Here is a 25,485-nt window from a genome sequence, read left to right as displayed (position 1 = left end):
TAATAAAAAAAAATCAAAATAAAAAAGCAACAGCGGTATAGAAACTGGAGCAGTGAGTGAAAACAGAGAAAATGGTCACAAGAGAATGTATATAATATAGGTTAGATGAAGAATGAGTTAAGTAGAAAGAAAGAATTGTTACAGCGTAGCAAGAAAAAAAACCACAACAGTTTTTACATACACAGAGACATGTAGACGTAGTAGTATTTTATAAGCTGTTTAGCTTTATGGGTAGGATTTCACACCTAGCTTTGACTGCCTAAAGCAAGGCATCTTAGCTATTGGCTTGGCAGTTCTAAGGTTGCAGAAGAGAATATGACACTTAGGGGAGTGATTCATCTGCCTGGATTAGACAAATATCCTAGGATAGTGTATGACTTGTCCTCCGGAGGTGTCTGGCATTTTGCATTCACTAGAAAGTGCTGGACAGATAGCTTGTCTGTGGCATGCAGCTCTTGAGTTAGATGAGAGAAAGCCATGCTTCAGCCTCGTATTCTCTGTAAAGCTAACTCTGCAGTTAAGTTGATTTGTAGACCTTCCCTTTTGCAGTTACCACAAGTGCTCTTGTCCAAGGTTTACATATATTCATTTTTTCTTGTGTTTGTTATTGTTCTAGTTCAAGTAGTTGCTTTTCAAATTTGCACATGAATGTGTGCTAAAAATTACTTGACTTACACTTGCAGTATATAATCTGTTACTGAATTTTGTTTAACATTCATTTCATATTATCATGTAAATTAACACGCTGTGATTTGTGTAATTTGTATTTGTATAAAAGGAAAATGTTAGGCATTTGTTTTAATTTTAGAATAGCTGAAAAAGGCTGTATTTTCTTCCCCAAGAAGAGCAGAGAAAACCTTTACTGAAAGCATTTCCTAATGACAATGTCCATCAGAATTCCATCTGAAACTATTTATTGTCTATGGTCTGCATAAATATTGTAAGAATAAAGGAAAAAAAGATTTCTCTATTTTCACTATAACGGATAAAAAATTTGATCACGCTTTTTTGATGAAAAAGATTGCATTTACTTACTGTTGATGAGAAAATGGTTCTAAAAGTTGCAGGACAGCTACTGACTTTCAGCAGTAGCACAGTAGTCACTTTGGCTTTTCAGTAGTTCTTAGTCATGCACTGCTTATTGACCTTCGCAGATGAAATTTTTTGAAGCCTCACATATGAATACCATTTTACTATTATATGAAGCTCACATAAATGTTAAACAACACACGTCCCTTGCACACTCCTCTGCTGCTGAAGGGAGCTTTCTTTTCACTCCGTCGAGCCAGCATCGAGGCAGCTGTGAGTGTATTGCCATGAGTCCACAGTAGCCTTTCTGCCTCAGGCAGTTGCAGGAACTGGGAGTCTCAGTTCTGCTCCACTCTGTAATTCAATCTACACAGCCTCTTCATTTCTGTCCTGTCTTCTTCACCCTCCTGTGGCCTTTTCTATTTCATCCTTCCTATTTAGGATTGTGTAATAGAACTCACAACAGGAATTAGAAGTCTGTATTACTACAGTTCAGGTGTATTTTCTCTCCTGCTCTCACTTTGCAGCATTGTGAAGAGCCTGGTCCATATCCTCTATCACCATCATAGGTACTAACAGAGCAGCTGTCAACTTTTCCCAAATCCATCCTTTCTCCAGGACAAACAAGCTGTCCTACAGCTTCTCTCTCCAGGGCCAGTGCTTCTATCCCTGATCATCTCATGCTAGAACATCTTTGCTGAACTTACTCCAGTTTGTTGAAGTTTTTCTTGTATTAGGGAGTCTCCAAAACTGTGGTCTAACAAGTGCTGACAAAAATGGGACAGTCATCTCCCTTGCCCTCTTAGCTGTGCTGCCATTAATATGGCATTCACTGCTATTGATTGATTCTCTTGCTGGGACAGAACACACTGCTTCATTGTGCTCTGCTTGCTGCCTGCTGCAAGGACCTGTGGATTTTTTTTTCTGTGAAGCAGCTCCCCAGCTGGCCAGTCCTCATCTCTTGGGTTATTCTCTGCAATTACAGAGCTTCCCATGTATGTGATTTGGCATTTAACCTTGGTGATTGTGGGAGGTTCTTCTCACCTCACCTCGGCCTTCTGTCAAACTGGTTCTCCAAGTTTGGCGTCATCTGTGAACTTCTCAAGAGTGCTATCTGTGATCTTCTTTATGTCATTGACAAAGGTGTTAAATAGGGCAGATCTCAGGATCCCATGGTACTTGTCAGCAGCCTCCAACTAGAGTGTAATCCCTTAGTCCCACTGCTGTCTACACCTAGCTACCTAGTTGTCTAGCCACCTGTGCTTCTCAGGACCTTAATAACATCCCCGTTTGGATTCTAGGAGTATGCCAGCCTTTTCATCAGCTAATAAGCATTGCTTTTTCTTGGTCATCCTGGCATATACTATACAGGCCTCCTTGTCTCATGGTGTGACTGCAGTCTTGGGTTTTCATCACTATGTTATACATGATGGAAGTAAATTTAAGTTACATATTATTTGCTGTTGTTTGTCCAGGCTTCCTATTATGATGAGAGTATGGTACATGTGTATATATTCTTTCCTTGCCAACATCCACAGCCTGCGGCTGTGATAGGATCTTCTCTCATTCTTCTAATAAATAGTTCATCTTGCCTTTCATCAAAGACCTTTGTCTCAACATACACCAATTACATTCCTATAAGAATAGTGTGAAACCAGTAACAATTCTTATTGTTGACTCTCACTGATCTCTCAAAGCAATTAAATTGACTAGTCTTTCATTCTTTTGTGACTGAAACATGAATTGGAAAATAAGTTATTTGCATGTTGATAGGGTGAAGTATTTAGTTGTAGACTCCTAACAGATACAACTATAAATGCACAAAGAAAGAAATGAATTACTATCAGTAACTATCGCTCTAGCTGTATTTTCCTGTTGAAGGCAGGCTGTGCTCATGACAAAACGCTGAACTGGAAAGGAGTTCGCTGTCTCTTCAAAGATGAGCAAAAAGATCTGCAGGTGTTTTTTGAATTGCCTTGTTTGTTTGTTTTTGTCTAACATGCTCATTTGGTTTCCTTTAAACTTGAGAGACTATGAGAACTTAAATATTTAAGTTAAACTTATTAAATAGAACATGGTGCACTCAGGTTTAGCTATGATGTGGTTGGAGTTGATATTGATTTCCTAATCCATTCTATATTATACTCATCTGTGTAAATAAGGAAAACAATATATGAATAGTGTGAGGGATTCATTTTTTGCTGGGACCACATTTTGAGCTGTGAGGAAACAATATAAGATATGTTGAGAGTTAAATGAGGAAGGAAAGCTGTGTGCACTGCAGAGGTGCGGTGGAGCCCTGGTGTCTGAATTAAATTGTGGAGAGATTGTTCTAATACAGCCCCACCTCTAAGGGGAGCAAAGTCTCATGCAGTAGGGATTGCCTCGATACTCTGATCATCCATTCTGGCACAAGCCAAAAGGAAATACCTAGATGAGTTTCTCAGATAACATGAGGACATTAGCTCATAATAAAGCCTTTGTTTTGTGAAATCTGAGTTGGTTAGTGCTCTAACCAACATTCTCTAATGTGAGAATGTAGTCCCAAAAGGTTATTAGAGTTCCTTTGTGAGCAGCTTTTTCCCATGTGTTACTATGAGCCCTTGGTTGGAGAGAAAAAAAAAAGGTAATAGCCACAAAAGAAAAGCTTGTTAGCACCTATGTCTCACATGCAGAACTGACTTCACTGTTATGTTAGAGCTATTACCCCTTTTTCCTAGAGGCTAAGTGTTTCAAGTCATTTTCTTGTATTCATAGTTCTTTATCAGCTCAGGTTTTTGGGGTAAGGATTATTGGAGGCCCTTACAGTTATCTCCAGCGTTTAATACAGAAACGTTTCTGATATACTGTAGCTGTTAAGTTAAACTTTATTAGAAATATCAAACAGCTTTTCTTGTTAGAGAGCCTGAAGTTTAATTTAAGCAAGGGCATGATCTTTTGTATGTTTGTATGCACTGGCATAACAGGATTAATATACATAACATTCTGACTTTATTTACTAGGATTGATGCCTGAGGGCTCTAAGTTATACAGATCTACATTTTTGGATGATACTAATTCTTAAAATGGTGCTTTCTAGCTCTAGAAGTAGAGGACAAGTAGTAATGAAAATCTCAAAACAGTCCCAGGAGATGACAGTATTCCTGTTGCAGAGATGATAAAACACAAAGGTAAAATATGTTGTCCGAAGTTCAGTAGCCAAACATTGTCAAATCAGGTGTTCAAACTCATGCATCCTCTTTCTAGGGTGTTCAAACTCATGAATCCTCTTTCTAGGGTGATATTCAAATCCATTTTGTGTTTCTAGAGCTTTGAAATTTTCTGTTGCTAGCTCTGGAAGGCAACTTTTTCATTTTGTTTGGACTTCGCTGGATGAGATGATGCTTGGGGAAAAACAGGGTATATTACCATCTGTTTTTATTGTAAGATTCCAAAAGGATATGATAAAATCTGTACCATTAGTACTGTACAGGCTAACTTGAGGTGTGAGTGTGCACACTTCATAAGACAATGTTTTCTGCTATTACTTTTCTCGTAGATACCAAGAAAAAGTTTACAGTACAATGTTTTCCATGGAGAGGTTCTGGTGGGAATGGGCCTTACTCATACTGATACAGCATTGACAGAAGAAAAAGGCAGGGCAGAGTTTGAGTACTTCAAGAGCTGGGTCTATTCAAGTACGTTCTGTACGTGAAAATGTCATTTTAAGAAAATTTTCTACGTAGAGCTACTACAAATGGGTGTAAAAAAAATAATTCTTCTGTTTCAGGTTGAATGATGTCAAACACTTTGATATCTCTGTTTAGGCATGTGGTATCACACAGCATTTGAGGCTTTTTGGCTTGTGACATTTTTCCAAGTGAAGTGGGAGCACGTGTTCCTGTAGGAATTTCAGCACTGGTGTGTGTTTCCTCTGGGAGTGATGGGGATGTGGGGATGTCATGTTTTGTCCAGAAGGCAATCTAGAATGAATGCTGCCCTCACTCAGTTTCTTTCTGAATCCTTTGAGTTGAAGACTGTGGAAAAAAATCTGCTTTCTGGCAAAGGGCCTTATAAAAAGGAGGAAGATATTGAGTAACAAAATATTGTGTAGTAAACTCACTGAAAAAGTCCGTATCTAGCTTGCTACTTATCTCAGAAGCCTTTCTGCAATCATCATTTCTGAAGCAGTCAGTGATAATTTACACTGTACTTTCAGTATAAAACACATGACAGACCTGAGTTTTCTGACAGCTTTTCATTTAGTGCATCCAGGAAATGTAAATATTATCAGTCTTCAGGATACTATCAAGTGTGATAAGCAAATATGAGTCATCTATGTTTTGATTTCATTTGGAAATAAAATAAATTTCAGGCATTTCCTTTAGGAGATGGTCAGAGAAATAGTGAAATCAGTCCTTTCTGTTTTAGAGTTACTTATTACATTTTATGCACATCAGTTTTATTAGAGTATCTCAACAAGATGGACTGGGAAACAACTGTGGCAAAGGGCACAAGGAAAGCTTTTGTATGACTGCAGGCACAGTTTGTGTTGCCAAGTAAACACAAGATGCACAGTCCTCACTCAGAAACATGTGGAACTACATCTCATAGCTTGCTTTCTTTTCAGAAAAAAAGATATGGCGGTAACATCAGTGTGATAAAAACAGCTCTGAAGAAATCATTGAAGAGAATGGAGTCAGGCAAAATTGAGTGTAATCAAATAAATGCTTTTTCAATAGAAAAAATCCCAATTTTGATTGAAAATTTTAAACTAGCCTTGATAATAATTTTGATCAAAATCAAGAGAAGATTTAGTGAGAAAGAAGCATTTTGAAAAAGGAAGTGAGTTTTAGTGCTGACTGCTGGCATGGGTTGATTTATTACCATTTCAAGGTAGTATTGTCAATATTGCTGTTTTGGAGAGTGGAGAAGTGAAAAGGTACAGGGTGGAAGGATTTCATCAGAGAGCATGGGTGATGGCAATGGGAAGACATGGAGAAATAATGAGAGAACAAGGACTTCTCTGGAAGGTGTGACGGCTTGCTGTCACACCCCTTGAGCAAGGGTGTAACTCAGATTATTTTCTCTCCTGTGCAAAATGAAGGTAGGGAGAATATGGCAGATGATTTCCCACGTGGATGGAAGTATAAGGTAAATAGGTTGTGTTCACTTTTTCCTTTGCAGCATTGGTCCCTGCCTCTCTCTGTTCTTTCCCCATTGGCTGAAACTCTCATGCCGAATCAGTATGAAAAGCAGGGTACAGTTCTGCTGTCCGGATCTTTTGCTCCTGAACTCCTCTGCTTACTTGCACATTCCCATGTTCCATTGAATTATCTGCCTTACTTCTTAGGTTAGAACTTGCTTTCCAGAAACAGTGGAAAGAGCTGTTTTCCTATTATAGAACAGAATTTAATGGGGGTGGGCAATAGAGGACCTCTTCTGCTGGCTTCTTGGGATTTCTAATGTTCTTAATGGCTTGTCATTGAGCCTTGCTCATTCTGGAAGCTGGATGAATTGTCACTGAACCTTGCTCAGTTTGAGTGTTGTGTCCTTCCCTCTCTTTCAAAGGTGAGTGGTCCCTCCTTATGTGCTATGAACTGGTTTATGTTTGGGGAATCTTGGCTAGACAGAGTAAATACCTGAGCTACTAGACACTGCTGCTCTTGCAGTAGCTTCAGCTTTGCAGGTTGTGTGTACATCATCTAACTTCAGAAATTAGTCATGTCTCCTCCACTTTTTCTTTCACCTTCCCACTGTACTTCCATCACCTCATGCTCTTTATTTTATCCATCCTGCTAAGAAACTCTTCTGCTCCAACTTAAGGTATATCCTTCCCACTTTACAGTCTATCTTCTTCATTTTTCTAGCCGAGGACTTACAACCTTAATATCAGCTTTTCTCACTCTACTGTTGTGCATTCCCACAGCTCTGACCTGAGAATGTGGTTCCTGTCTCAAACTTGTGTAGTGCTGGAGGCAGAGGTAAACCAACTGGCTTCACAGGGTATAGCTGCCAACTTCATTTTTGCATGAGGCTGTAGCAAGAGCAGAACAACTCTAGACTTTTGCTTATGTGCAGTATCTAGCAAGAGGTGCTGTCTCTGTGACTCACTGTAACATTTCGTATGTGGAAGTGAGGAGCAGCTTTCATTGATATTACCAGTGTACCACTTAGAAGGGTTTTATGTACCAAACCTTATCAAAACAGATTTTGATAATTTAAAAAGAAAAAACAAGAAATCTTCCTAAACTTGCCTCAAATTAGTAGCAGTACTTTCAAACTTCAGAATGATCCTAATCAATTTTCTTTCGCTGTCTTTTAAATGAAGGGATGTGTAAAAAATTACTGAAATGTTTTTTAGATTATTGATGTAAGGGCTGCTCCAAAGCTGCTACTGAATACCCAAAGACTCAGTGATTCCTCACACAAGAATACTTACTAGACTGAGACTCAGAAACATCAGAAACATAAGCTAATTCTTGTATGATCCAGGGGCTAGAAGTTGAGACGCTCAAACTGTCGAAAGCTCTGCAATGACCATTTCCTCATGAACAATTGGTGAGATTGTGAGAAGAGATTAAACAAGCCCCAGATTTTCAGGGAGCATTAGACATCTTATAATTCTAAGGACAGTCAACTTATTGATTGGTGTTGCAGTCATTCTTCCGATTGAGTTGTATAGTCACCAGAATTTCACAAGAGGTAATTATTCTGCAAGCAATGCCTGCAGTTGAAGCTGTCCTCCTTGCTTTTGTTGTATGGTAAACATTTAGAAATGATGTATGTAAAGTTGTGCTTTTTAGTTTAAATTTTAATTGTTTATATTTTAAATTCCATTGCTGCTTTTCTTTCAAAAGCCAATGGTTTCATCTTTTTTAACTTTGTTGCTAAAATGCATTTTTTATTAAACAAAATGAACAGTTGTGTCAATTAAGTAGAGAATATTTTTATACATCCAAAAAAATACAATTAGTTCCTCACAAACATTAGTAAGCCCTAGATAGTAAGCAGAATGAACAGGTACAGTGCCTTATTTTATTACATATACAAAACATTCATAGTTTCTAAAATTTCCCCTGTAAAAAATAAGAAACAGATCTTCACTTAAGTCCTACTTTATCAGTCTTTTTTTTTTTTGTTTAACACTGTTTTCTTTCATGATTAGAAATGAAGAGAAGTTCCTTGGAAAGCATTGTTTAGAGCTGCTACTGATACCTTGTTCTGCAAAAATGTGCTCTGCATATGAAAATCAGTGGGAAATTCTCCTGCTTTCCCTGGCACTCTTCAGAATTACTTCTGATTTCAGTCTGCTAAAATCAAAGGCAGAATGCCAATCCACTTCTGTAGAAGTGCAAATTCAAAAGCTCTTGTTTTCCAGCCTGATACTCACTCATTTCATTAAGTTTAATGAAATGTTTCTTTAGCTATGGAGAGTTGAACTGAACTGTCAGTGATACCCTTACTAGTGCCTGTATTTTATTCAGAGACACCGAATAGTGGTAGCCTGAGCTGTTTTTAGTGATTTTTGCTGTGTGAAGTCTGTGAACAGATTAGAATGGATTGCTAGTTAATGGGGGACTAGGGGGGCTATTTGTTTTTATTTGTTTGTTTGTTTCTTCTTAGTGAAAGATATTAAATTTAGATCTCTTTATGTGGAAATAAATCCATTTACTGTTTACAGACATCCATCAAAGATTCATATTTTAAAGAGAAAAATGGGGTCTGAGTACCCAGAAAGACTTAATTAAAATGGCTGGTCATGCAAGCAGCTTTAGGTGCGTTCTGTGCGTTTTCAAAGTATTGACTGATTTGTTTTTGGATTATGTGTCCATATATTCTCATGAGAGCTGTTCCCTTACTTGAGCTTTAAGACTGGAGGTTGTTTTTTTTGTTTGTTTGTTTCAATTTGAAGTGCCCTTAGGAGCCAAAAGCTCATACATCAGTAGCAGTAGAGATTTTTTTTCAATTGTATGATTCAATGATTTATTGGTATGTGAAAGTACTGAGGTGACAACATTTTTGTGTTGTAGCTGAGGACCTGGTCTTCACTGTCTCTATCCAGGCTTTAATCAATGTGACCTGGATGAGAAATAGTTTAGTATCATTTCTTCTATGTATGGTGGGTTACTTCCACTGTTTTTAAAAGGTAGGAGCACTGCACACCACTTTTCTTTTTGGCAGCACATACTCCAGTTGCTTTATTTTCCCAGTTAGGCTGGAATACCCCCAGTTTCAACTTCCAAATGGTATTTGCAAGGCTGTTTTTTTTTTTAATTTCTTCTAAAGGCCTCTATTGCTTTGTTCACATTGGGAATAATTTGTTTGTGGTCTATTCTCTATTCAGAAATTGAAACTTCCCTGCCTGGTGAATGAGTAATGCCTTGAATAGACTAGCTGGGATTGTTCACAATTTACTGTTTTTTTTTATGCACGGTTTAAATCCTGTTAAATGTGTAGTGACAGTGTGAATTTGATTTCTAACTCCTTCTCCTCCTCCCCTGCGCTCAGCTGTCAGTCAAGTTTCATGATAAATATTAATTTTTCTGGAGAGTGTTACACTTTTTCTCAGGTTTGCTGCCACCTGAACCTGCTCTTCTGAAAATGGGTTGCTGAGCACAAAGGTTACTTGCTGTATTTGTGCTGGTCACCTCTGAAAAGTGGATCTCTGTGAGGTATCTGAATGGATCTGATTTTAGTTACAAGACGTGTACATCAAACATCTTGTCAGACGTATCAACACAGGTTTGTGTAGGAAGTTGAATAATGTTTTAGCTAACAGCTAAAATAATCTGTCATCTCTGTCCTTAATGCTTTTTTTTTTTTAACAGCACAGAGCCTTTCTTCTACAACTTTGTCATCTTATTACCTCATCTCACATTTGTATTATAGCTATCCTAAATCCTGCCAAATTGAATTACTTATTTTAAGCAAATGAAATCATATTTTAATGTTGATGAGTATGGTTTAGTGAAGCAGGTAATTGACAAAAAGAAGTTTTGGACTTCAATTAGACAAAGTTGGCATATCATATAATTCATTGCAGAACTGAAAATTTTACTAGATGTAAACAAGCACAGAAAAATGCAAATTGATTGTTTGAAACTCTTCCATTCTAGCACAAAAGATTTCATCACCTCAGATGAGATTTTATCCATGTGGTTTTATTGTAGTGGTTTAAGTAATCAGGATTGAAAGAAAGATTATAAGCCTTTGATGCTGTGAGATATTCCAGTCTTTCAGGAACAACCTTCAATTATTCTAGCCAGGGTTTGCTTTAGCTTTAAAAACAGTTGTGACTTTGTAGGCCAGTTCAGATTAAAGAGAAATTCACACTACTGCCCCAAACTGGAATTTAACTCTCCTTCACAAAAATCAAGCCTCTCTGGGCCCCAGCCCAAACTGTGACTGAAAATCAATCAAAAGAATATGATATTTATGCGAGGAACAGAATGATGTGATCTGTGGTTGTGAGATGCAGCTGGAAATGAGGGTATTGGAGTGACAACTCTGCTAATGTTGGTGTCTGATTGCCTTTTGGGACCAGAGCTGCCTTGTGAGCTTTGGCAAACCATATAAAATGCCTGCACCTTGTGTTTTACTGTTGTACTTTCTTCACAGTGGTATTCTGAGGCTTGATTAAGATTTTCCATGCTCTTCCAGAACCTCAGATGAAAGGCATGCACAGAAAACTTAATAAGTAGCAGGAATTTATCAACTGAGTTTGACAGAATTAATAGATATTGTAAATATGAAACCAAATGCTTTTTGTAAGCTTTTCACTATGTTTCATCCCTAAAAAGCATCATTACAGATAGGGTATTTTAAGAATAATAAATAGACCTCTGTATATACACTTTGTATTGGGATGTTCTTCGTGTGTATCAACTCACACACCTCATTGTTTTAGGGATCTGGAGGCTTGGGAGTGCGTGCTTCGCTCTAGGTATATCCACATAAGGGAAATATTGATTAGACTATGTCTGCAGATAATTTCCATTTCTCTTATAAACGTATGATTGTTTTGAAGTTCCTTTATGTTTTCCAAAGAAAAACATGCAGCTAAAAACTGACTGCTTTTGTATGTATGTTTTCCCTCTCAACTTTTGACCTATCCAAGTATTAATAGTAGAGAACAGAGACACTTGACCGCAGATTACTTTTAGGGCCATTTTACTTACTCCATATAAATGGCAAACACAGGGCTGACTAAGTTAAAGTCAGAAGGGCTTTCGCTAGTGAAAAAAAATTGTGGCTGGTTTGTATTGTACCAAGAGCTATTGCCATCATGTCATAGTTGCTTTTTTTATGCAAAACAAACAAGAATAACAACAAAAACAACCAACCCAAAACCTCACACCACAACCAAAAAACCTTCATCACAAAAGATCAGAGGAGTAAATGCAAAACAAAATGAAAAGCTAATAATATAATTTGTACGTGCAGTACCAGTAGTGTACTCTAGTTAGAAACTGAATATTTGTTCAGGTGAGAGGGATCATTTTTTGGCCCTCCTCTGAATGTGCTCCAATATGTCCGTGTAGCTGCTGTGCTAAGGACTCCACATTTGGATGCAGTATTTGAGGTGAGCTCTCACCAGTGCAAAGGAGAGAGGCAGGATCACCTCCCTCGACCTGCTGGTTGTGCTTCTTTTGATGCAGCCCAGGATATGCTTGGCTTTATGGGCTGCAAAGACACATTGCTAGCTCAGTGTCCAGCTTGCCATACACCAGTACCTCCTCCTCCTTTTCGACAGGGCTGTGCTACATCATTACACCCCCCTGCTTGTATTGATAGTTTGACCAGCAGGTCCTGGTTCTGCCAAGCCAACTGTTTTGTATTTGACCATAAAATCTGTTACCAGGCATTCTTCACAGCATGCTGTCTGATAGGAAGTGTATGTCAAGCAGAATTAATGTAATCAGTCTTGTTGCCTTGTCTCTTTTTTTCTGTTATGATTATTAAAAAAAAAAAGTATACATGTTAGAGCACTGTTTATCATAATGCCTTTGTTTCTTTTTCATCTACAGTGTAGTTGGTTTTTTTTTTTAGCTCTCTCCAAACATCTTATTGTCATTTGCAGTACTGCACAAGCAAATTCTTTTATCATTTCCTAAATGGTAATTTCAGACAAATTATAAGTCAAATAAGTCATCTTTTCAAAATCGGCTTGTTTTTTGTTTGTTTGTTAGCTGAGGGCAGGGAAGGAAGATCAGTAAAACGGGAGATAACTACAGAGACAGCGCCAGACAATTTGCTTTCTATGTTAGTTGACATTTTGAAGCAGCATGCAGTGATGATCTAGTGTCATATGGTGATATTATTGTGATAATGCAGACACAGGTATTTATTTGCATGATGTTGTAATTGTACAATTGTCCAGGAAGCACAAGCTTTACTGTAAAGCACTTGGAATCCAGGATCTCTATCCTGAGTTCATCACTTTGCTTGCAGGTGTGAGCCGCTGCTGAGATTCTAATGCAGTAACTGTGTCCTGTTAAAGTGCTATTGGCTTATTTAAAAATCAATAGAGAGGGGGATGTGGAAGGAGAAGGGCTAATATGATAGAACAGCATTCATTGGTAACTGGTCCTTTGGCAGGTTTGCAGAGAGGCTAGTTGTGTGTGAGGACAGCAGATATGATGGCTTATGAATGCCTTTTGTTTCTGAGGGTTAGCCTTAACCAGAGCAGTGGCAGGCACTGGATCAACTGGTCAAGTGAGTAAATGGTAGAATACTTGACTTGGGGTGGAAAGATGAATTATTTTCCCATCTTTTGCATTTTCCTTTTCATCTGTGTTCTGTGTGTCATTGTGTAGTGCCCTGTATTGTAGGGAGAAATGATTCAGGTTTTTGTAGAAGGAACCTGATTCTCATATGAAGAATGGCCTACAGAATAGCACTGTCAGAGTGGGCCCAGTTAAGTTTTTGCTTAAGTTTATGCTACATCCATCCTGCAGCTTGCTGTGTGATTACAGGATCAGGAGTTATGTTTGAAGTCACTCCCATCTACCTTGCTTGGGTAAATGCCAGTAAGGATGCAACAGCGCTAAGGGAGATGTCGGCATTGCTGGAGAAGCAATGATGTCTGGTTTCCCATGTTGAAATAGAGCCCTCTGCAGCATCACACTTGTGGGCCTCACTAGTGTCGGCAGGCTATCTCTGCACACATGGCAACCCCACCTCCAGCAGCAGCACTAGCTGTACTCAGTGTTAAAGGCTGACAGACTGATTTGAATACAGACTCATTTTCAGGCTCCTTCGTGTGCCATTTGTTTTTCACAGAAAAGATGGGCTGTGTCAAAGGATGACTAGATTAAGATTAACATCAAGTTTTAAAAAAAAGATGCCTTTAATGTTTTATTTATTTTAGAATAAGTGTAAGGAAAATGTATTCTTAATAGTTCTATACAATTGCTTTGTACAGTTCAGATTTGTTGTGAGAAAGTAACATCAAATTTAGCTTTTGGTAGGTTGTGGGTGATATAATTTGTTTCACTTGGATTTAAATTTCATTGATTACAACTTTGCCAGTCAATATTGAGTGTTTTTATTTATTTTACTGTCTCCTGTATGTAAAAAAGCACAAGCCCAAGCATGAAAGCAGTCTTCTTAGTGAAAGCAGTCTTCTTAGTGAAAGTTGGCTACCCTTCAGTAACTGCATTGTGTATTTTAATGATTTGAAACTGATAAAGCTGAGATAAATCAATCTTCCAGTGTAGATTAGACTTTGCTTCATGGAAAGGGCTATAACACGTCAGTAATAGAAAGTGCAAGGACTCATTTAATTTCTTAAATAATTCAAATCTTATGAAACCTTTTTTCTAATACTTTGCTTCTTGTCAGACCCTTTGGGCATTCTACTGAGCAGCTGAGGTAAAACAAGTGTGTCTCAGACACTTGACAGCTACAGTTTTAGTCTACCCTAACTGAAAAACAGCAGAGAAGAAAATCCCAGTAAAATACAGAATATTTCTACCTATCAGTAGTTAGTGTTATTTTAATGTGCTTATATGCATCCAGTCAGTTAGGGCCAGTAAGCACATATGTTCACGAGCAGTTCCTTTGTGTGGAATTACACATTTGGTCACTTTCTGCATTTTCTCATATTTTTGCTGCAAAATTGGTTTGATTTACTTTTAGCTGGGAAGCATTTATGGGAGTGATAGAGACTGAAATTATCTTTCATTCGCACGATAACATGCAAGAAAAGTTTAAGACAGTAAAAAATATGACTAGGAAATCATGGAAATAGGCCAGTGGTCTGACAGATTGAAAGCTGTAATGAAGAGGCTGTTGTTATTTTTGAAATATATCAGATTTTAAATCAATTATATCTTCCTAATTAGCTGTCCTTCTAATTAAAATAGAATGTTGAATTGCAATCTCAGTGACATGAAGTTCCAAGAGCATTTTATGGACAAGTAGAAGGCAGCAATTGCATGGGGAAATGCGTGATGTGAGTGGATGGCACAGAACTGCTGGTAGGGAACAGCACTGGATTGCAAATTGATGAAGAGCAAAGGTTAGTTGGCTTAAATGCAGCCTGGATAGAAACTGTTAAATTGCGGTGAACACAGATGTGAAGGCACCCAAGACATTTTCCTTTTAAAAATTAAATGAAAGAAAACATGATATGTACCAATTGAGTTAAATGAATCAGTTGTGAAGAGCTCATTCTGTTTTGGAACTGTGATATGATGGGTACAGATATACAAATAAAGGCAAATAAACTGGCCTAATAAACAGTGGTTCATGTAATAAACACCATTTTAGTCCTAACTTGCAACTGGAAGATATTTTGCATGTCCAATAACAGCTTTTTTTTCCCCCATTTGCTGTGCTTATCAATTGTACAGAGAACTATTCTGACTTCTTGGCAGAGGTGCTGTATTGTTCCCCATTGAAAGAAATGCAGTAGAACTTTGCTGAAACTTTTGGAAAATCTATAAAATGTAATGGCATTTTTGTGTTATGGCATTTGATAAGGGACACTGCCAGCTGAAAATGTAGTCACATCTTTATGATGTACAGCGGTTTTCATGTCCTATTTCCTTCCAGCAACAAATTTCTTATATTGAATAAAAAACCTATTCTATTTCTGCAGGTTATTCACTTTTCTTCCATTTAAAAACAATTTAAATTAATCTCTGATCTGAGCAGCAGCTCATGCTGACTGCCTCTTCACATGTGGGTCAACTTATTCATGCTCTGAGCCAAAAAGTTCTGTCTTTAAGGTGTCAAGAATGTTCCTATTCTTTATATAGTCTTCTGTCAATCCTGTTTCTAGTTCTTACCAGTTCAGTAATTTTGATAACTTGAAACCAATGTGCTGTGGTGATAAAATTTTGTACTTACGTATGTTCCTGTTTTTGTATAGAAAGATAACTTGTTAACCTTTTCTTTTTTTTCTTTCGTCCTTTTTAAGTTATTATTGTTATTACTATTTTAATGATGAGATAGTTTTATAGTGACCAGAGGGGGGGGGAAAAAAAAAAGGAGCTTGACTTGTAATAGCAGATGAATTTGGGAAATATGATGAACAAGGAAGCTGCTACATAGCTTTTGGTTCTTTTACCAGGCAGACTATATTTCACATAACAGTTTACATGACAGATAAAGTTAAATAGCATATGGAAACGATCTTTGGATGAAATCCTAGCTCTAAGTCAGTGTCAAAATTCACATTAATTTTGAAATCATACTCATTGTCTGATTCATAACCAATTCATTTAAAAAATAAAATGCTTGGAAGAAATTCTAGCCTGCAAAAGCCAGGAATGCTGTTTTTTACTTGTAGAGTCTAGGGGGAAAGGAGAAAGTAAGAATTGAAAAGTCATCGGTTTTAATATAATTGAAAAAAGTCCAAACAGCTCCATGAGCTAGTTTAATGCAGTCGCACAGCTATGGTTTTACATCACTCATGATACAGCAGTAACAAATATGACCTCACCGATTTCTTTCTGTATGTGATGTCAAATCTAAGAAATTAGAGATGCATGCAATGTGCCTGAAAATGAAAAACAATTTTCTCTGTGAAAGGATGAGATACTTGCTTGACTTTAAAAAGAAACGTGATGCAGCTTCATTTGTGATCCACTTAACCCACAGAGAAACTATATTATGAATTATTTCATGCATTTTCTCTAAAGTCATTCCATATAGATTTGTAATTCGGTCTGCAAGGGCCAAATCCAGTCCAGATAAAACCTTTTGCATTCCACTTGCTGCAGTGGAGCAGACTGGACTATAATGTATGTGAGCAAAGTGACAAGATCACAATGAGTAGTCTATCTCTTCAGTAATGATCACAGTGAATCCTAAGAATGCCTAAAGAAAAGCATCTTTCTTTTGGCAAGAGTGTGTTTTGTAGCTTTTAGAGGTTTAAGTTGTAAGGAAAACAGTGTCTGTGTAGACTATTGTCTATGAAGTAGAGTAGAAAACCAGAATGTCACGGTCAGACTACTTAAAGCTCAGGTGGAGAATTTGTCTTGTCACAATGACAGCAAATACACTTTGAAAATTAAGTCAGTCATGTCCCTGAGGTCATTTTCTCTTTTTGTCTTTGTATCAGTCTTGTTTTTATTTATTTGCTTTCTTGGAGCCCTGCAAAAATTCAGGATCATGTTCCACACTAAAGCTCCCCCCAATGTTCCTCTGTTTCTTAAGTCTTGGTTTTATTTAGCTTTCCTGTAGAATAAATTGACTGTAGATTTTGTTCTTCTTTTTGCAAATAATTATTTTTAAGCCTTGCTTTTTTCCATGACAAACCTCATTGAATTGAGGTCAGTCATAGGCTTAAATTATATGCGAGACTGAAGGATCAAGGCTTTTCTGTATTAAAGCATGACTTGTATACAACTTCCAAGTAATCCTTCTAGAATGAAACGATTGTATGAGGCTTCAATATGTTGACTATTCACTGTCCTCAGTATTTCAGTATAGAATATTTTGGACAAATCTCTTTTATAAGAGGATAGTTGAAGTACTTAGCAATTCACTCTCTTTTTTTTGAGATACCAGATAATCTGATACAGTACTGCAGTAATGTCTTTATGATATTTACTTCTATAGAGAATTTCTTGGAAAATGATAGTGCACAGCATTGATCTGTATTTTGTGGCATTTAAATGGTAACCATTACAAAATGAAACAGGGTTAGCATAAAATTTGTGTAGGACTTAATTTATCCACTGAAATTAATTAGAGCATTTAGTTGCTGAATGACAAATCATCGAGTAGTGAGCTTAGAAGAGAATTTTTATCAAAACTGTCCTATTAAACAAAATACAAATTTTAACTGTTTACATCATTATAGTTCAAATGCTTGCATAACGCTTCATGCTTGGCTCTCTCCATGTTTGCGTATTTCCTTGGTAAATTGCAGTTCTTTGTTTCTTTAATGTTATAATTTATTTATATATGCATTTGAGTATTCTCAAATACATAAAACTATATAGTATTTTAGCTTTTATTGTTGATTCTGAAAATGTTTAAATTAATGTTTTGAAGAGCTGACCTTTTTTTTCCCTTCCATAGTATATTTAATCAATGCATACATTTTTATTCAGTTCTAAACATTATCATTTGACTGTAGTGTGACATCACATATTTCTGTACGTGACCATAAACTCTTACTGAAATATAAGGCTTCCAGTGCTGAAACCATTACTATTCTAATAACATAAAAACATCCAAGGCTCGTAGCTTCCAAAGGAAATGACTTTTAAAATGGGAAATGTGGCATAAAGTTTAGCAGGAGATCCATGAGTACTGTGTTGTTACAGAAGCATCTTATACTTTGTGGTTTAAAATGGAAATATTAATTGGATGTTTGAGCTCCATCCCAAAGTGGCCCTCGCAGACTGCTCATCCTGGCAGTGTCTGTGCCATAGCCTTGTCTCAGAAGGAATAATCATTTCATATAAAAAATGTATGACCCTTGGATGCTGCTTCTTGCTGCCTTGATTAAAATCATAATTCCTCTATTATTTTTGGTTGAAATGTTAATGAAAATTTAGCAATGACCAATTCCTTTTTGAGAACTGAGTATAGATAGCATAGTCCAAATCAGTTGCCCTCCTTGTTTCTATAAGGTAAGTACTTGTCCAAATAACATGATAAAGTCATTGTACTTGTGATTATGCAGAGCTGATTCCATTCACATTAGAAAAATTTGAGAAAGAAAAATATTAGGTAGTGATAAGCCTGTATCTCATACAGGCTTGTAAGTAGAGGTGATACCTTGTAGACCTGCCAATACACCGGGAACTCCATGTGTAGCCTTATCATAAAATATGTTTTATGCGCTACTGGAGAATAAACGTCAGGATATGGCTGCGTTGTGGTGAGGCTTTGATAATTCAAGACAATTGAAGCCCTGGTGAACAAACGATTGCAGTGTTGCTGCCTTGTGCTCAAGAAAACTGAAGGAGTCAGTAAAATATTTTAAAAAATATGTGTTAAAAAGACCGAAGGCAGTGTGCCAGTAAAAGTTTCTGTTCATGCATTAGAAATATTAACATAATTTGTTTAAAAATGAAAAAAGTAATGATAATAAAGCAACTTGTGTCACTGAAACCTACAGCTGGTTTCTAGAAGTGAATAACTAGCATTGTGCAAATATGGAAGTGGACATAAAGTAAAAGGATTGAAAAGACACCATTGTTGAGACTTTTCTGGTCAAAAGTAATACAAATCTGGCTTGTGTAAATGATATGTGGGAAATGAAGATAGTTATTTAGTTTGATCACTGTGAGACAAGACAAAAGGAATGAGTGAATAGGAAAACTGAAGATAGAATTTTGTTGGAAAAATACAGTTAGTTACTCCTTCCCGCCATTATCTTCACTTAAGAAGGAACAGTGTTTCTTACAGTGTTTCTTCTTTGAGAAAGTGTCTTCCATTGTTTCATTAGCAAAAACAACAACAACAAAAAACAAACCACGTGATGTATATATAGAAGTCATGGTAGATTCTTTTTCTATCACCATGAGCTGAGAATGGACACTTACTGGTCTCCAAAATATCTCATTATGCTCTTACGCTGCAGGGCAGTTTTAATGAGAGTCAATGTATTCTTTTTTCATTCAAATCTTTTGTGAGAGAAGGATATGTAGAAGAAAATCTTGTTTTATTTTCAGTTATGAAGAAAAAGGAAAAAATATCAGACAGAGGAAAGACTATATGTAAAACATACTGCTTATTTTGAGATAAAACTACTTTGCTCTGACTTTGCTATGTTGTCACTAACTTTTTATGCTGTCAAACTGCCAGTATCTAAATATCTTCAGAAATCATTTTGCAGCTAGATGGAGGCCAACTTTTTCTGTTTTCAAGTTTAATCCTTCAGAACACAAAGTGAATTTTTGAGGAATCGTCTTTTGGTATTTCTGCTTAATTGTTCTGATAGGAGCCCTCCACAGAACTGTGCTAGTCAGAGCACCCAGATCTTCAGCAAGTGTAAATGAAGTTTTTGCTGGCTGCCAGCTACCTAAGTTTAGTGCTTATTTTCTATGTCACGTGTGTATTTCTCCCTCCAGGCACAAAATATTTGGCTCCATTCACAAGACATCTCCACACATGGGGATTTACTTACGGTGTGGCTGCTGTGTGGTGGCTATTTCCCATCACTCTTGAATCACTGCTACAGGAGTCAGAGCTGTCTCCAGTGACTAATGATAAGTTTCATCAAGCTGAATAAAGCAACTACTGTTACAGTGAAAATATTTTCTCTTTTTCTCTATGTTCCTGCCACATCCTGTCTTGAAGAAGCTTCTTGTTTACTTTCTGTGGCAACTGTGAGCTTCTGCTTCATCAGTCTGCAAACCTTTATAATTGGGTATAAGTGTATGTCGGCATTTTTCTTCAAATGGCATGTGGTTTCGGAGATCTTCTACATATTTTTTTTAATTGTTCTAAAGTGAGTGGAATAAATAATATAAAAGATTCAGTACAGTGCTGTAGGAAGGAGGAGGGGAGATGTGTGACCATCATTTCAAGAAAGTGAATTCTCATGAGCTCCTACAGTGTGAGTCTACAGAACAAACTTCTGGCTGGGCATGTTGGCTGGATGCGTAGATTTACAACATGAATCTTTGCAAAGAGGCATGTAGGGAGTTGCATGCCAAAAACAGATAGGCATATACATTCCCAGAACACTAGGACCTGTTGAATAGAGGGATATGGCCTTCATCCCACAGTTAGTGTTGTGCCAGTCACTGCAGAAAGTGACTGTGGGAAAACATAAGCTTCTCTCATACCTTGGTCTTGTGCAGTTTAAATTCTTGCAGTGATGCAGTGATCTCTAGAGTAGGTTTGTTCAGCTAATAAGCTAATACTAGTATCAAGCAGTTGAGCAAGGTGCATTTACCAGAACTGTTGGCAGTCAATAACAACTCTGTACTTCCAGCTGCTTTTAACATGTTTCATCTATTCAGATGAAAAGCTGCACAAAGAGGAATGCCTTGAGGCTATAGCCAAAGGAAATGTGAGAGGAAACTAAGCTAAAAGCAGAAGTGCCTCTATCCATGGAGAGCCCTCACCCTGTACCATTTAGCAGTTCCCTTCTCTACTTCAGGAACCTCTGTCTATTGGTGTCAGTGCAAGTTTCCCCATTGACTAATGTGAGTGCAGGATTTCACACTAAGTGTATAGAGTGGCCAAGTCATTGACTGATGAACATCTGCACACCAGTACTAATAGAAAGATCCTTGACTCAATAGAGAAGTAGCAATTGCAAAGTCCATCAAACAAGTAATTTTGGTTCGCTTCCATTTACTGCTCTAGCTGTGGTACATTACTATATGCTGGTATTAAGAATCTCACCATTACGAATGCTGTCTCTCTTCTCCATTCATTTGTACATGACTTTTATTGCTCCTGTTATGACCCTCTGTAGAAGTCAAGGTTTCTTACTGCTGTAAAGCAGTTTGAAATTGCAGCCCTCAAGTCCTGTAAAATGTTAATCTCTAGTTCCAGATTTTGTCAAATGCTGGCTACCGTTAGTGAGCTGCAGTTAAAGCACACCTAAGGCAGCACTTGAAGGAAAAGATTAATAATTCTGGATTGCATGAAATCAGAATGTGAAAATGCAGGTTCATGTTGCATTGCTATGGGTGTAATGCTTTTTTTCTTTATTAAGTGAATTGTTTCTCCCAACTCTATTGTTTTTTTTCTTCATTCCACTGTAATTTGCTATTCCCTGTGCTCATGTATCTGTTTGTCAGTCTGAAGTGTAACAGTGAACTGAGTTCAGAAAAAAAGGGGGGAAAAAAGGAAGGGTAGAGGTAGAATTTTATGGTTTGTTGTTGTTTTCTCCTAAAATCATTGAATTCTCATAAAAAGCTGCACAGACACAGCAGATGAGTAGGATGACAGTAGGCTGCCAGTTTACTTAATTCTGCACAAAATGTGGTGGGAACTCCTTAAAATGTCTTTGCCGGTGGGAAATTTTAGTGGACATCATAGATTGCACCCGGTGAAGCAGTGTCTCTAAAATAAGTATCAGTGTTCCTTGTGTAACTCCTATGTTCCTTTTATAATTCTTGTTTATGTTCTGAAAGGTTTAGAGGAAGCCCACGTCTCTATTATTAAGGGGTTTGCACATGGACAGCCAACCCCCCTACTTTCTCAGTATGCCCGTTCCAGGATTTTTAGTTTGCTTTTTTCTAAGAACGTGGATTCTTCTTGGTGCCAAATTTAGGCAGACTTTATCATGTGCATTTATAAACTTGATCTGGCCTGAAGTACTTCACTGTAATGAAAACTATTGAGGCCAGTAGTCTTCAAGGAAAGAGAACAGCAGTGCTATTCCTTGCTCTCTCCTTTCCTCACCCAACAGCGTTGTTGTGAATTTCTTATTCCAAATAATCCAGCAGACCTTCTGTTATGGCAGGAATTACAGTTCCGCCTGAAATTTTACTGCAGTACTGCTAGTCACAAATATTGTGCCTCAGCTACAACAATATCCCAATTTTTAGCATTCTGTGCAATTGACTAGCTACACTGGGGACCAGAAGGATTTTGTTTTGATGGTTTTCACAGCTGTTTGATCTAAAGGTTACTTTTACTGCACTCTCTTTTATAATAACTGAATGTGCTTGAGTTTGTAGAAACAAACAGAAGATGTTTGCTGTTCTAACCCCTCCCCTCTCCTTTCAATGAGTGTTCCTGGTCACATGCTGGCACTGCCATTCTTATCTGAGTGGGTGGTTATCTGTGCGTCTGGCCTCTTCTTCTTGTCTCTTTATCGATCCAGCTCTTCAGGAGCAACGTTTACTGAGTGCAGTGCGAGGTGCAGAGGCCTCAGAGTGGGAAGCAGGACCTCTCAGCAGGCAGCCGTGCATTTGCTCATCTTGGGGATATTTATTTATTTATTTATTTAGCGACTTGAGCTTTGTGTTTGGTTTAAGCAAGCAGAAGCAAAGGGAGGGTCTGTGTACATCTGCTGTCTCTACTGCAGCAATAGTAAAAAGGAATTTACTGCCTGTCAGAATGGTTAGTGGCTGGGGGATGGTCCGTTCTCAGGTCGAACTCTGTGGGTTTTGTTCTTTCTGATTCCCTCTGATCTCTGTGCTGGTAAGGGTACTGAAATTAGGAACAGCATGTGGCAGGGGCAGTTCTCTCTGTGCTGAGCTAGATTGATTGTGCCATTTGTATGTTTGCTGTGATGATGATTTCAGAGGGGATGAAAAAAAAGTTAACTTGTACAAATGTTTTAAATAACAAAGGGTGTAACTAATCCTACAATGCTGTAATTGACATCTAGCTGTACATGACTACAGAGTAGCAAATAATTAGCATGAATATCAGCATTCTGAAGGGCCCAAGAACAGTTCTGTGGTTTTAACTTGGTATGGAATTTACGTGGTTGAGTCCTGGCATACACAGAATACTCAGCTGGGTGCACTATGGCGATCTGTAAATTACACAACATGATTTAAAGCTCAGCTTCACAAAAACAGGATAAATTGTTTTATGTGTATCAGGCCAGCTATGTGTTTAAGGACTCAATTATGTACTTACAAACTGAAATTTATTCTGAACTTTCACTCTGTTTTTGTTGATCAAGGTAATCGTATACTTTAATTTATTACCCAGTAGCTATGTGCATAATTCCCATTTGACATTCCATGTGACAGCTTGTTGAAATGGGCTCCAGACTGCAATTAGCACCATGTGATATGGTTAGGCCTCAGTGGCACCTCTTGTGAAATATTTATAAATATTGCCAATTGGATGCTTATTTATAACATGCTTATTTCTTTTTTATTACCTTGAGAGAAACAAGATTAGTAGGAGCAGATGATGCATCTTTAATCTGGCTAACTGATGAGACTTGCAGACAAGCTTTTGGACACAGACTCTTTCCCAGGTCTGTGAAAAATAGGCCTGATAATGCCAATTTGATCATCTGTTTATTCTGCTCACCAAGATTTGTGGCAATGATGGTTGCTGTTCTTTCCTTGAAGAAGACTCGCTGAAGACTACTTGTGAAGCTGGGCTAGTGGTCACATGAAATGAAGATCTAAAGATTACATAAAATTTCTGTTGCCCCTTCTCAAGCTCTGCTGGGATCTTTCTTCAGTGAATGGTGCTAGAAGCAGCTGCATTTTTGTGCCTCAATTGCATACAAGCACAAACTTGCTTCTTTTGGAGAGAGTGCACAGGAGAATCAGATTTCAAAATGGCTGCTAGAACCCTGACAAAGAAAGCTTTACTTAGCCTTGGTAGGCTCACTGCACGTTGCCGAATATGGGAATCCATTTCATACAAGATCAGGTGATTTCTTTGCCATGTTTCTGTTTACAGAAAAGTTTCAGGTAAAATTGCTAATATCACCTGTAGTTAGTGGAGTTGTTCAACTTTGTTTTGGATCTGGAGTGGAGTGTATGTTGCTGCAGTCCATTAACAGATTTCCTTATGGTGATGGTGTGATGCCATGTGGCTTTGAAGATCCTTAAAAATATTAGAGCTTATTCCTGCTTAACTCAGAGCATTGCTGATGCTTTTCCTGAGGTAAACAGACTTCATCATAAATAATTGTTCTATTTTTGACAGACTTCAGAAAATAGTGCGAAATTTTCATTTGTGCTTCTCTGAAAAATTTCAGAAGTTATTATCATGTAGTGTAGACTGCAGAGCATGGAGAATGTGAACAACCCCTTCATGTGGTTGTTAAATCAGACTGAGAGTTTGTATTTGCCTGGCACTTGGCTTCTCTAGGCGCTTGGTTGACGGCAAGCTGGCTGGAATTTCACTTGCATTAGGCACGGGCAATCTTTGCTTATTTAAAGGCAGGAAAAAGAAGCAACAGGTCATTTCAACTTCTCCTGCTAATGTGTTACAGTTGTCAGACACATATCTAACTCAGCTCTTGTGGTTTGTTTCATGACTTAACATAAAGGTAGAGTTTTAAGTCTTGATTTCAGAACTGCTGTTTTAACTCATCCCCTTGAAAGTTAGATTCTTCTCTTAACTCACAGCTCCATCTACTGTTGGTGCACTTTGTTATATTCAGTCTCCCCTGTCCATCTTCAGGTTTGTTTTTTTAAATTCATTCATGCAGCTAAAAACTTTTTCCTCTAGTGCACTCTTTCTTTCTGGGGCCTCCTTTTGTCCTCATAGTCTTCCACAAGTCTCTTTGCCACTTTACTCTTTCCTGTGAGTGAGTACTGTACCATCATGACACATCTCTAACTAACAATTTTAGGTGTTAATTGAATCTATAAATTGGATCACTTAGGGTCAGAGACAAGACTGGTGCATGAGGAGACAGTGTTTCGTGCATTGTGCTTAATGTCTGTTGGAAAAAGCTTCTCAGCTCTAACAGAATCTTTTTTTCTAGATTCTGATGTCATTTTCCTGTTCTTTTGTATTGATAAATGTCTTGATAGAATTCAGTCTTACTTCACTCATTCCAATTTGAAATGATTTCTCAGATTAGATTGCTACTTTGATATCATTTTCCCATTTGCTTCTTTTTCTGGCTTCTTGGACATCGAATACCAACTGCCCTTTTGTATTTTCAGGGCTCTTTACTGTGATTCCCTGTGGCCTTCACCTCTGCTCTGTTTCACTACATAATAAGATACATGCCTTCACTCCTGAACAGTCCAGATCCCAGTCCTTCTTTGCTTACTTTCTGCATTCTCAACTCAAGACCTCTTGCAGCAAAAGATGCTATCATAACATCTGGCAAGCTGCATCATTATCCTTCTTCAGTTCCTCATAGAAAGTCTTTCCTATAAACAAATCACTGTTTCAAGACAGTGACCAGTGTTACCAGTTTAGCTATGTATGCCTCTGGCAACTTCTCCCACGAGGTGATTAGGTTACGGAATATCTTTGGCTCTGTTCTGGTACAGTGCTACACAGAATAATGTGTAGCCTATGACTGCAATTCCAAGGTGGTGTGGAAATACAGATGATATCTTAATATGCTCTTTATAAATATTTTAGTTGCAAGAACTTGTG

General features: G+C 37.6%; 1 protein-coding gene across 11 annotated transcripts in view; it reads left to right on the top strand.

Moving 5' to 3' along the window:
• The window catches only part of PLCB4 (phospholipase C beta 4), a 200,946-nt gene that overhangs the window by 45,600 nt on the left and 129,861 nt on the right, over positions 1-25,485 (top strand). The gene's annotated exons all lie outside the window — the stretch shown is intronic.

This window comes from Meleagris gallopavo, chromosome 2 (assembly GCF_905368555.1).
Source record: "Meleagris gallopavo chromosome 2, MGAL_WU_HG_1.1, whole genome shotgun sequence".
NCBI classification, from domain to species: domain Eukaryota; kingdom Metazoa; phylum Chordata; class Aves; order Galliformes; family Phasianidae; genus Meleagris; species Meleagris gallopavo.
The sequence above is the reverse complement of the archived record's forward strand: the minus strand, read 5'-3'. Positions and strand labels throughout refer to the sequence as shown.